This window comes from Jaculus jaculus, unplaced genomic scaffold, assembly GCF_020740685.1.
Source record: "Jaculus jaculus isolate mJacJac1 unplaced genomic scaffold, mJacJac1.mat.Y.cur mat_scaffold_59_1_489403_arrow_ctg1, whole genome shotgun sequence".
Lineage (NCBI taxonomy): Eukaryota > Metazoa > Chordata > Mammalia > Rodentia > Dipodidae > Jaculus > Jaculus jaculus.
This window is the reverse complement of record NW_025423506.1, coordinates 256430-270858: the sequence shown is the minus strand read 5'-3', so window position 1 is coordinate 270858 and position 14429 is coordinate 256430. Positions and strand designations below refer to the sequence as shown.

The window sequence follows — 14429 nt, the reverse complement described above, 5'->3', positions numbered from 1 at the left end:
TTCTCTCTGTGCCTCCTTTGTTTTTGTCTCTATGTTCTTCTGCTTCTGATATTCAGTACAGCAAAGGAGGTACTGATAGCAATAAGCTATCTTCCTTAAAAGGACGAAGGGAGAGTAGTGATGGTGAAAAACTGATTTTTTCTTTAATGCTTTTCCACCACTTTTGAATTAAATTCGAAAGAGATATAATTAAAATGCTCATACATGTGTTATCTTCTTCTGGCAAACTATATAAAATAAATTAATGCACACAAGACATTCTATTTTCTCTGTTATACTGGAAACTACTTGATGAAAGGATATATATATATATATATATTTATATATTTATCTTATTTTATAAAACAGGTTATATACTCTTATCTCCTCACCCCATGCTCCTGTTACCCTAGGGGCCCTACTTTGTGGGGTCTTCATATTTACTGTGGGGTCATGAAGGCCTCCTTAGTCAGTGCCTTTGGGGTAGTTGGGGGGAACCCTGCCTCAGGGTATTTCTACACACTCTATGGCTCTTACAATGGTTCTGCTCCCTCTTCCACAAGGGATCCTATCTTTTGTTTTATGCAATTCCACTAACTATGTGGCTCAAGATGTTGCCTACATGGAGTTATCACAGAAAAAAAAAAATAGCAGTTAATTAAAAGAATTTAAACAGAACCCTACTGTGCCACTTTTACAAGAACACAATAGAGGGCAGGGCAGATTGCTCAATGGGTAAGGATGCTTCCTCTGCAAGCCTGAGTGCCTGAAGGGGCCCGGGAGTGCCCCAGTTTGATTCCTCCAGCACCCACATTGGCAGATGGGCATGGCAACACATGTCTGTATCCTTGGTCCTGTGGGGAGCAGAGATTTGAGAATTGCTAGGGCTCTCTGAAAGAGAGATAGTAAGCTATGAAACTAGTAAAGACTAATTAGTAAAGACTCTATTTCAAGAAAAATAGCAGGTGGATGAGCAATGGAGGGGGACATTGATGCCCTCAGGTGGCCTCTGAAGGTATGCCCATGGGGTGCTGCATCAGCACACATATATGACTATACCATAACACATACACTTTCTCCCTCTCTCTCTCTCTTTCTCTCTCTCTCCACACACTATGCAAAAGAAAAAAGAAACAAGGCATGAAAAGATCACAAGACTTAAAGTTTTATTTCTATTTGTATAAAAATTCAACTATTTATGGTTTGATATGGAAAAATATATTTTTGGGAGTCTGATGGTTTGATGTGTCAGTTGGACTGCGCCACAGGGTGCACAGGATGCTTGGATACAAGCATTTGCTTGGGTAGTCTTTAGATAAGGCTGTAGAGAAACCAGTTGTCTCAGGTAAACAGACTTACTCTCCCTACTAACATTACTGATACTTAAACCTTTTTTGTATGCTAGAAAGCCCAACAGTACAAATGTAAATATAGAAATTCAGATGATTAAAGTTCTACAATTCTAGATCAGCAAACTTTTATTTCATTACAAAACATCTCAGAAAACAACTAAACCTCACCCCTTGGCAATTACTACTAAAATACTATAATTTGCTGCACAGCAAAAACCCTAAATTTGACATTTATAATAAGATGCTAAGGTTTGTGTTCCAATAAATTAAATCTTCAACTGTTATTAAATACTAGTTTTTCACATATGCTAAGGCAAAACTATACCCTGTAAACATTGTGTAACTATGAGGTCTTATTGTCTTAAACATAATCTTAAATTTCTAAAATTTAAATGTATAAATTTCTTTAATAGAATGTATCCAATGACTAAATTGATTCTAACACAATATAAGGATTTTTATGCTGTTGGAAATGACTACTTAGATTTGTTCATTTTAGCTCACATATAAAAACCTCACAAGCAATTTTTCTTTTTATTTAACAAAGAACCAGGAGTCAGTAGTTACAGCAATAATAATATAGTCTTGTACTCAAAAATACAGTGCTGTTTCCAGCTATATTTGATGACATTCTGAAGTATTAAAACAGAAATAAAAATATATTCTCCAAATAAATCTACCAGATGCATGTAAGACTGCCTGTCTCCAACCTGTTTTGATCATGCACTTGCTTGAACTTGTGCCAAAATCAAGTTTGTTAAAGAAAACAGATAAAAGGGAAAGAGAGTTACACGATTTAAATAGCAGATTTTATTTATTTTTGTTTATTTTCACTTATTTATTTGAGAGTGACAGACACAGAGAGAAAGAGGCAGATAGAGAGAATGGGCATGCCAGGGCCTCCAGCCACTGCAAACGAACTCCAGATACGTGCATTAGCATCTGGCTAACATGGGTCCTGGGGAATCAAGCCTTGAACCGGGGTCCTTAGACTTCATAGGCAAGTGCTTAACCACTAAGTCATCTCTCCAGTCCTAACTGGTAGATTTTCTGCATACCTGCCTAGCCCAGTAGTTACCAAAAGGCAGACTCCCTCTGCCTTGTGACCACTGCTGGTCTGCATGATGGGTGTCTTTCCAAGCAGATGCTTGATGAATAGTCTGTATTCTAAAATACCACAACATTAATCATTATTCAAATTTATCCATTGGCTCTCTTGTCATAAACATTTTTATCTTATATGCCAATCTTTTTTTTACCTTATATATAAGATAATGATATATAATTAGATACAACATATTTTTTGAAGATAGCACTGACTACTTTCCCCTCATTACTATTCATGGATAAATATCATGCAAAATCATACAATGAGAATCTCCCTGTATGTGAAGGCTAAAGGTGCTTTTAGTTCAACAGAATCAAAAATTTTGACAGATGTTCAGAAAGCGAATGTTTTTCAACCAAACCAGTAACTGAGTCTATTTAGTTGAATGTTGGATATTAACAGGAGAGTTATTGTAGTTGTACTAATGCACTTACAAATTTTCATTAAATGAATATATCAGGTACAACATTTTCTGTCATTATTATATATTTCCTTATTTCCCACTAACCTAAACACATTAGGGAAAAAAACAAGTAATATGTATTTAATATGTATGCATCATATAATATGTATAATATAACATAACATGTATAATACATATAGATCATAAAATAACATTTTAAAATATTTTTTATTTATTTGAGATACAGAAACAGAAAGACAGAGAGTAAGTATGGGCAAACCAGGGTCCTCCTGCCATTGCAAACCACTTGTGCATCTGGCTTTATGTGGATACTAGGGAATAAAATCTAGTGCATTGGGCTTTAGAAGAAAGCATCTTTAATAACTAAGCCATCTGCCCCACCTGTAACAAAGACACTTAAGGAGGCTTTCCTATTAATTCTTTTCTTCTTGAGGTAGGGTCTCACTCTAGTCCAGGTTGATTTGGAATTCACTATGCGTTCAGTCTCAGGATGGCCTCCAACTCACAGTAATCCTCCTAGCTCGGCCTTCTGAGCCCGGGGATGAAAAGCATTGTGCCACCACTCCTGCTGCATTTCTACTTTGTGGGTTTACCTGGAGTTGATACTGTACAATTAAGATTATTCCAAGTATACTTTCCAATACTTGGATTTTACCTTATAGTAACAAACTGTTCCTAATCCTTCCCATCCTGCTGTCATTTATTTTGCACACATGCACAATACTACATTAGCAAATACATTATCTTGAACAAACTGTTACCTGTCAGATCAGTTAAGAATATAAAAATCTTTTTATTTTACCCTTCATTATTATTGTTATTGTTATTGTTGGAGTTATTCATTTGTTAATATAGATCAGAATTTTTCACCTATATTCATTTTCTTCCCTTTAGCAACAATTCTGACAGGGTCCATCTACAAGAAAAAAAAAAGTGTTTGTCCAAGGAAGGCTTTAATTTATATCTGCTTTTGAATATATTTCTTTCTCGTGAGGTATGGTCATGCTGTAGCCTAGGCTAAACTGCAATTCATGTAGTCTCAGGGTGGCCTTGAACTCATGGCCATGCTCCTACCTCTGCTTCCCAAATTCTGGAATTAAAGGCATGTACCACCATACCTGACTTGAATAGTTTTTCGGGCACAGGACTCTGTGATAATTTTTGTATCTCACCACTTGAAATATTTCATTCCATTCTTTTCTCGGCTGCATGACTTCTGAAGAATATAGTCGCCTGTGTTCTTCTGTAGGTAAGTCACCCACTGCCTCATCCTTTGTATTCTTTTGAGATTTCTTTTTCTCTATCTGTAATTTTTTAAAGTTCAAATATGATGTGTCCAGATTTTGATTTAATTTTTTTTTATTTTTCAGCACTTACATTTTGGCATTCTTCATATTCCTGGAACTACAGTTTAGTGACATAGATTGAGGGGATTTCTTAAGTTAACATTACCTCAAGTGTTGTTCTCCTTACTTTCTCTTTATCCTCCACTCCTGGGATTCCCATTACCTGTAACTCACATATTATGTAGTTGCACAGAGCCTTCAGATAATGTTTTCTTCAGTTTTTCTCTTTGATTTTCAGATTGGAATTTTGTGTTATATCCTCAAGCTGAGAGATTTTTGTTGGCTGTATACAGCCCATTAACAAGCCAAGCAAAGGCGTTCTTCAGTTGATCCATTGTTTTTTGTTCTTTAGTATTTTTCCTTAAAATGTCCATACATGCACTTGCTTGCTGTCTGTGTTTTCCATTAAACCTTGTCAATACTGTTGCAATTCATAATCTCATAAATTCAACATTCATGCCATGTCTGATTTTTTTCTGACACTTACTCCATTTCTTCTATGTTCTGCATCTTAACAGGTCCTGTACTTTTTAGTGGTGGTTGTACAGGATAGACAGGAAAAGGAGCTCTGGCAAAAAGCATTTAGACTGTCATGGGAAGGTTTATGGGGAGGGACAGTGCTTTGTAGCTTAAAGCTAACTGACAGTGTTCGGGGTGCCCAAGATGGTGAACTTCCCCAGTGGGACAGGATGGCTGCAGTGCTGAGTGGGGCATCATCCTTCCTCTGGGGAGGTCACGTTTTGTAGCAGTAGTACTTTGAGAACAGAAACTTGGACAGTACATCCACCCTCTCACCCATCACCACAAGCAAGAGGAAAGTTTCTCCAATGGTCATAGAGAGGCCCTTGTAGATCTCCTGTATGAAAACCTACAAAGCACCCTGGTCCTGCATATGCACAGCATGACTGGACCCCCTGGAGTTGTCAGCTCACACTACTTCACACTCATCCACCAATAATATGTCAGTTATGCTGCAGTTTTCTATCCTGACATGGGTTCACTTTTAAGGAGGCTTCTGTTGGGGGCCTTTGCTTAGGCCAGCTGTGCTTTCATTGCCTTTCTGTCTTTACTGATGGACAGCTGTTTTTCTGCACTCTTGCTGCTTTGACAGATCATAAGAAATGTGGTGTTTTGCTCAGTTTTTTACTTCTTGCTGGGATAGAGTGTTGGGCGCTTCACTCCTAATGTGCCAGGTTGTTCTGCAAAGTTTTCATTTTCTCTTACTAATAAGAATGGAAAGCACTTTTAAGTTCAGCACACTGATATTCCTACATTTTACTCCTTGTAAAAGTTTGAGAATAACTAGCAAAATTATAGCACTGTGTGAAATTGTGTCAATTTACAAATGACATGGCTCACTAGCATGCCATAGACAAGACATGTTCAGCATGGCCAAGGGCAGAAGGGATCTTCTTAATCAAGGTTAAAGATTTAAGGTAAGATAAAGTTAAGGAATCAAATGGCTCTCTCTTTCTCAATATCTGTCACTTTTTTATTTGAAGGAAGAATTTCAAATAGTTCTAAACTCAAGTTTCCTGAAGAATATTCTCTTCCTACTTCTCAGATTATTCCAAAATACTTGTCCTAGCATTGCAGTAAAGGAGGTAAATGACTTCAAAACATCTGATGTTACAAAAATGGACAACTCAAAAAGGAGCTCACTTACAGCCACACACTCCCAGGATATTCAGAGCTTAGTGGGAAAATGCTGGTTCCTATTAATATACAGTTACTTAAGAACATCAGTCAATTTCTCTCTCAGACATGTGGATGAGATTCAATCACAATGAAGAAAAAATATTTGCCTGGTATGGTGGTGTACACCTTCAGTCATATCACTCAGAAGGAGTGAGGTAGGAAGACCAGCCTGCTATAGAGTAAGTTTCAGGTCAGGCTGGGCTAGAGTGAGACTCTATCCTGGAACAAAAACCAACTTCCAGGAACACTTTACTCTGCAAACAAGTGAGAATTAAACAGCTATTTTTACAGAAACATAAGATATTAGCACATTCTTCTTATTCCATTATAGTTGGGCTATACTTTCATCAGCTGAAGGTGAATAAAATGTTAGTCAGGTTTTTGTTTAAGTAGAGCAAATATATTCATTATATAACACCAGATGATGCAATATGTATATATTTAAGTACTTTATTTCTTTGCTAGCAGAGAGGGGGAGAGGCAGGAAGGGAATGGGCATGCCATGATCTCTTATCACTGTAAATGAATCCTAGATGCATATGTATGCTTCTGGCTTTATGCAGGTACTGCGCCACAGATGGCAAGCATGCCATATCAAGATCATGAGGATCAAGAGCTGAAGAGCTGCATACACGGTTCCAGCCCAGCAGTCTCTTCCTTGGAGTCCAATGTGGCCCCTATATAGAAACATCTTTGTCTCTCTACACTACAGATACCTATGGTTTTCTGCACAATGTTTGTCTTTTTTATTCACTTGGTGCACCAATCTCTAAATATACTTTTCCAGCAAAAATTGATGTTAGTGAAGTGCTGGTCAATGTATTTGAGAGAATCGCTGGCATAGAACTGGAAAAACAAGAAAATGGGTCAGAAATCATTGTTTTCCTTAACGCCTTAAGGAAAGTCAGGCATGGAGTACAGTACACTTAGGAGGAAACAATGAACCTCCTGGAACAATGTAAAAATTGTTCTATGACTAATTTTTCTGAATTGTGGCAATTGTAGCAAACTATGACTCTTTACCAAGAATCCTTACAGGAAAATCAATAGAGGTCAGAAAGAGTGCAATTGGGGGGGGGGGAACCAAAGTCTAAGTATGGAGAGACATGAAAAGGAAAATTCAAAAGAAATGGTTGGCGGATAAATGGGTTTATTGGATCAATGGTCAATGGTGGGAACCCCCATTTTGTGGTTGTTCTATCTCTCACCTTTAATACAGTAACTGAAAGTAGGAGCTCAGGAAAGCACAAGTGCTTGACCGCACAGACATGGGGAAAGTGAGAAAATAGTTAATCATTATAGAGGCCTGACAACTGTACTTGAGGTAAATAATTATGGATTTTTTGATGTAAAGAAATAGCAAAAAGTTTCTATGAATTCTGTGGAACTGTACCTTTCTTGAAGTTTGCTCTTGCATGACATGATCAGAAAATAAAAGACTGAGGTTAATAGCTGTGGCAGCAGAGAGAAGCAAAGACAGAGATAGAGATAGATAGATAGATAGATAGATAGATGATAGATAGATAGATAGATAGATAGATAGATAGATAGAAACTCAGCTGCCTTCAGCATTAGCCTGTCAGTTTGCACCAGAACTTGACTTTGAGTCATTATTGTGCCACTCCCTTTCACACCTCTCTTTGGGGATCCTTCTTCAAGCCAGGGCTGGACTCTGGCAGTACTGGGGAAATGTACCCAGGCTATTAGGCTCTACAAGCAAGCACTTTTATCTGCTGAACCCGCTCTCCAGCCCCTAATATATATGTATATATATTTTGTTATATATTAAGATTTATATTTATTTATTTATATATTGAGTCTTAAAAACAGGAACATATTTTCTGAAAGGAGAGAATTAGTGTTTCAAGCTTTTAAAATGAAAAAAAATAAAGCAGCTGGGTGTGGTGGCACATGCCTTTAATCACAGCACTCAGGAGGCGGAAGTAGGAGGATTAAAGAGAGATCAAGACCACCCTGAAAGTACATAGTGAATTCCAGGTAACTCTGGGCTAGAGTGATACCATACCTTAAAAAAAAATGCTTTAGGGGCTGGAGTGATGGCATAGCAGTTAAAGTGTTGGTGTGAAAAGCCAAAGAACCCAGCTTTGAATTCCCCAGGACCCATGTAATCCAGATGCACAAAATGACCATGTATCTGGAGTTAGGTTACAGTGTCTAGATGCCCTTGCATGCCCATTCTCTCTCTTCCTCTCTCTGCTTCTTTAACTGTCTCTGTGAAATCAATCAATAAAATAAAAATATGAAAACAAACTCCTTGCATTAAAATAATTCCCAAAGACTTAACAAGCTAAGTGTTGGCATACACACACACATACAATTAATTTCTCAGGAGGAGGCAACAATGTTTTCTTGTGATAGAGTCTGAAGGTAAATCTGGCCGTGATTGTCACACCTACAATCTAAGCACTTAGGAGGCTGAAACTGTAGAAACACAAATCCCAGGCAAGTCAACTACATAGCAAGACCTTGTCCCCGAAAATATATAGAATGAAATGAAATAAAATAAGGCTAGTAGCTTTTGCCTCAGATGCTAGGTCTAGCTGGCCATCAGTTGTATGCTCTCCTGTGTCTTCAGTACCCATGCCGTAATCAAAGTTACCTGTGTCCCTCCAGGCTGATTGCCTCTTGTTTGCCACAAACTCATTCATCATAACTCACCATCATGGAGAAGCTAGCAAAGACCATAAAAATCAAGGTGATTCCAAGAAAATCGCTCCTCCCTCAAAGGAGATAGAAGAAGATGGTGAGGATGAAGAAATGTCAGAAGTGGAAGATGACAGCAGTGGAGAAGAGGTTGTCATTCCTCAGGCCAAAAAGTCACCACAACTCCAATAAAGATGGTGGTGGCTCCCCAAACAAAAATAGGTTGCAGTTTCCACACCTGCCAAGAAAGCAGCTGTCACCCCAGGCACAAAGGCAGCTGCTATGCCAGCAAAGAAGGAAGTGACACCAGCCAAAGCAGCCCCATCACCTGACAAGAAGGGAGCCTCACAAGCGAAAGCATTGGTAGCAAACCCTGGTAAAAAGGGAGCTGTTACACCAGCCAAGGGCTCAAAGAATGACAAGCATGCCAAAAAGGAAGACAGTGATGATGAGGCTGATGGTGAAGAAGATAGTGAGGAGGAAGAGGAGGAGGAGGAAGATGATGAAGAGGATAAATTTGAGCCAACAGTGGTGAAAGCATCAGCTTCTGAGATGATCCTGAAAAGAAGCTATGGAGATTACACCAGCAAAAGTCAAGAAAGCTCCACAAATGTTATTCCTGTGAAAGGAAAAAAAAATGTGACTGAGGAGGAGGGTGAAGGCGATGAAGATGACAAGGAAAAGGAGGAAGAAGATGAGGAGATGGAGGAAGAGAAAGATGAGAAACAAGAGCCTCTTAAAGAAGCATCTGGAGAAAGAAGAAAATGCACAAACATAAACTAGCTCCTGAAGCCAAGAAACATAAAGTGGAAAGTAACCAGAAAGCAGAAGGATCAGAACCAACCACACCTTTCAACCTCTTTACTGAAAACCTGTATCCTCACAAATCTGTTGCTGAATTACAAGTTGTCATCAGTAAACATTTTGGTAAAAAGGGGTCTTGCTGTTGTGGCTGGCAGACCTGGGAGAAATAGGAAGTTTGGTTATGAAGATCCAGAAAAAGCCTTGGAATTCACAGGTCTTTGGCAATGAAATTAAATTGGAGAAACCAAAAGGAAGAGACAATAAGAAAGTTCAAGCTGTAACACTTTTGTCCAAAACACTTTCTTTCAAAATCACTCAGGATTAACTAAAAGAGGTGTTTGATGATGCCATAATGATCAGATTAATCAATCAGTCAGGATGGGAGAGTGAAGGGATTGATTATATTGAATTAAACAGAAGTTGATGCACAAAAAATCTTGGAAGAAATGCAGGGGACAGATATCAATGGGTGATGTGCTTCCCTTCACTACACTGGAGAGAAAGGTCAAAGGCAAGAGAGAGCTGAGAAAATAGCACTTGGAGTGGTAAATCAAAACATTAGTTTTAAGTAACCTCTCCTACAGTGCAACAGTAGAAACTCATCACGAAGTATTTATCAAAGTGCCTCAGAACCCTAATGGTAAATCTGAAAGGTATTCATTTAGAGAATTTGCTTCATATGAAGATACTAAAGAGGCTTTAAACTCCTGTAATAAACTGAAAGTTGAAGGTAGAGCAATCAGGCTGGAGTTCATGGACCTAGAGGATCACTTTATGAAAGAAGTCAGTCATCCAAGACACTGTCAAAAGTCTGTCTGAGAAGACCACTGAAGAGGCTCCAAAGAATCATTTGAGGGCTCTGTTCGTGCACCAATAGCCATGGATCAGGAAACTGGGTCCTCCAAAGGGTTTGGTTTTGTAGACTTCAACAGTGAGGAAGATGCCAAAGCTTCCAAGGATTGTGAAATAGATGGACACAAAGTTACCTTGGACTAAGCCAAGCCTAAAGGTGAAGGTGTATTTGGGGGCTGTGGTGGAGGCAGAGGAGGCTTTGGAGGTTGAAGAGCCTTCAAAGGAGGCAGAGGAGGTGGAGACTTCAAGCCACAAGGAAAGCAGATGAAATGTGAATAGTTTTTTTTTTTTTTTTTTTTTTTTCCTGTTTCAGTCTTTCCCTCTTCCATTGGAAAGAAAGGACTCTGGGGTTTGTATTCTGTAACCTGTTCAATGACAGAGCCTTCTGAAGACATTCTAAGACAGTGTACAGTCCTGTGGTCTACTTGCAATCCATACAGATAACATTTCAAGAGAGACATCCTGTTGATTTTGACTCGATATTCATAAAAAGTTTTTAAACAGGAGAGTGATAGTGCTAACCCTTTTCTTTAAGTTTTTAATTTATTTTGTTTCATCCCATGTACAAAACCATTTTCCCCTAAAAATAAGGTTTTCTTGTGTGTTGTGGGTTATCAAAGAATGTTTTATCATGATTTTTTGCTTCAGCGACTTTAGGACAATTTAAAAGTTCTAAACTATGGAAAAAGCAAGGCTAATGGATTTAGTCTGGTTTTCAGCCCTTATTCACTAAGCTGGGAAGTTATATAACACAGCTATTCTATATAGAATTGCCTGATTACAATTTCATTTCTGTGGCTCAGAAGGCTTACCATTCATGTCTCTGTGTCAAGTAGATCATTCTGAATCATACCAGCTATACCTAAACTTGTTCTAAATAGTCACTACTTTAGGGTATAAATAGATGCTCAAATCATTTTACCTCATTAATTTACCTGACTCCTTAACCATAAAAATCCTTATTTATTTATTCTTTCTTTACATTAAAAAATTTTTTATTGACAACCTATAATCTAATTCTTTATCAGATACCACTTTGAGAGAAAATTAATATTCTTAGAGGAAAATTAATGGGAGGAAGTGCCAGCTTGAAATGTTTGTATATTCAAGTTACAAAATGATTTAAGAAAATATACCTGAATATACAGTTGAGCAGGTAAACCTTGAAACTGAAAATTTAATTCCATAATTTATATTTCAATTCTACTTTTATCAAAATCTTTTCAGCATCAACAATAAAACAATAAATTTTACTAGTCACAAAATAATGACTCTAATTATATATCCAACATATATATTGCCTAACTTCGGAGAATTAGTAAGTACTACATGCTTACATGCTTCTACTGACTATCTTTGATTAGGAAACAATGTTGTTTTAAAAATAGTAATATTCTACTTAGAATAGTAATATTCTACTTAGACGATGCTACATTTGTTGATATTTGTTTGATGAAGTAACAATTACTTTCAGAAATCAACAAATATTATAAATCAACTACAAGACAGACCATGGATACCAGCTCACCACTATTTACATTTTCCTCCTCATTTACCCCCAAGTGGGTTCACTCTATGTATCATGAATTGTAGTAAAAATTACAAGCATGAATCAGTTTTATATGTGTAGTTATAATTTTATTTTATATTTTTATTATAATGTCTGCTTGTACCTGAAAGCTACAAAAATGACTGTGTAAAAGACCAAGTGTAACCAGTGGTCTCTTCCATCCATGGGGAAAAGTGCTTTTGGGTCTGTGCCTCCTGTTCCCAGTCTGTTACTATTTCTGTACCTAAATTTTGAGTTCTTGCCTTTGCGCAGAAAGCATTGAACAATGCTTTAAATTACACTCCTGCTAGATAGTTTAAAGACCAGAAGATACTAATTATAGATTAAGTTGCATGTTTAAGTAAGACATTGCTCCTCTTACCATAACCAGACAAGAATATAACCCAAAAATATTACATCATAATCCTAACAGGTACCCACTGTACTGTTGTAACCTACACACAAGAAACACTGTGACAGCTGTGAATATATGTAATTTCTAATCTGAGGCCTTTAAACCAGGAAAATACGAGTACAATTTTTTAAATACACTGAGATAATACCAAACACAAATATTCCCAAGATTCTGAAGAAGCAGATGATATGATAAAATTATCTCAAGTCCATACACCTGTTAAGTATAATGAATAACCTTTAGGGGAAATATTAATTATCTTATTTTGGATTCATTATCATTTTTGTGGTTTTGCTTTTAATATTAGTGCCAACACATGTAATTACATGTAACATCATTCATTAAAAACACAATATTAAAGAAATTTGGATAGTAAAATGTACATTTTAATCCTTTTAAAAATGATCTCCATGACGCCGGGCGTGGTGGCGCACACCTTTAATCCCAGCACTCGGGAGGCAGAGGTAGGAGGATCACCGTGAGTTCAAGGCCACCCTGAGACGACAGAGTGAAATCCAGGTCAGCCTGGACTAGTGTGAGACCCTACCTCGAAAAACCAAAAATAAATAAATAAAAATTTTAAAAAATGGTCTCCATGCAACATAGAGAATGTAAGTGATCAAAATAAAGTTGGGCACCAAGTCAAACTTCAAAGTGGCAAATACACTTGAACAAAAAAGTAACCCCCAAATACCCATCTTACAGATGTAGTAAAATATGCTGTTTCTTTATATAATGCTACAAGAAGAAAAATTTAAAAACCAGAAAGCAGGTGCTGTGGCTCACACCTGTTTTCGCAGCACTCAGGAGGCTGAGGCTGAGGCTGGAGCAAGTCTAGGCCAGCCAGGGCTGCACCCACAGGGAGCGCTGGTGCCCAAGTCCTCCTCCTCACCTCTCCCAGTGCTCCCAAGTCCTCCTCTCCTCACCTGGTGCTTCTAAATCCTCCTCACCTAAAGCCCTCAAAGCCTCATCTCCTCACCCCTTCTCCCCAAACCTCCTCCTCTCCTACCAGCCCTAACTCCTGCACTCTGCCCCCACGCCCTCCGGCCGGGCACTCACGGAAGAAAGGGTCTTCCTGAGCCGCTGTTCAGCATCCAGAGCATCGTGACTGGAAGGAGGTGGCAGGTCAGCTTCCTTGGAAATCAGCACAGGGGCCTGGCGACCATGGCCCTTCTCTCCAGGAGGCTCTCCTGGCAGTGGAGGTGGAGCGTGGCGTCAATCTGTGTTCCCATTGATCGTTGCACTCGAAACGTCACAGAGGTAGGTGAGATGCTATTAGAGGGTAATTGTATTATGAAGATTGTAACTTCATTTATGGATTAATTAATCCATGAACTCATACCTGAATGTACTATTAGGGGTTAGGGGCCAGTGAGAAGAAGTGGGTTACGGGAGGCCTGCTTTGGTCTTGTCCTTAGCCCCTTCCTGTTTCTGCCTGTTTCTTTCTAGCTGCCTCGAAATAAGCAGCTCTTCTCTGCCATTCCCATTCCCTCTCCTTTGTTTTACCAAAGTCTTGGAAGTAATGAATCCAGGTGACCACGGAGTCAACTGAAACCATGGCCAACCCAAGTCCTTTTAATGTCAGGTAAGTTGTCCCAGCAATGGACACTGACTGACTCTGTGAACGTCTGATCTGACTCTGGCTGGGATCCATGGACAGGTTTCGAAAGAGCACCTGCCACAAACTTATCTCTAAGAAAAAATCATCTAAAAACTACTGGGATTAGAGGGGTGAAACCACACTTTGTAGAAGAGAACCTTAAATGTGTGTGTGTGTGTGTTTATTTATTTATAAGAGAGAAAGAAATAGATGGTGATGGAGAGAGGGAGGGAGAGAAAGACAGAAAAAGGTGCTTCAACAGGCAGTGCTTTTACTGCTAAGATATTTCTCCAGCTCAGAATAGAACTTTTTATGTAAACATTTATTCCTTTACATCTACCGTATTTATTCTGTAAACTATTTAGGGTATTTTCTATGATGTCTGTTGCAGTCAGGTTCACATTGCTGGCAGAAATCACCTGACCAAGAGCTGATTGTGGGAAGAAAGGTTATTATGACTCACAGATTGGAGTGGAAACTCTACGATGGCAGGGGAAATGATGACATGAACAGAGGGTGGACATCATTCCCTCACAAACATCAGGTGGACAACAGGAACAGGAGAGTGTGCCAAGCACTGGCAAGGGGAAACTGGCTATAATACCCATAAGCCCACCCCCAACAATACATTGCCTCCA

At 38.5% G+C, this 14429-nt stretch overlaps 1 pseudogene; it reads left to right on the top strand.

The window, feature by feature from the left end:
- The first annotated feature begins 4072 nt into the window (after positions 1-4072).
- Positions 4073-10437, top strand: LOC123457474 (annotated as a pseudogene).
- The last annotated feature ends 3992 nt before the right edge of the window (positions 10438-14429 follow it).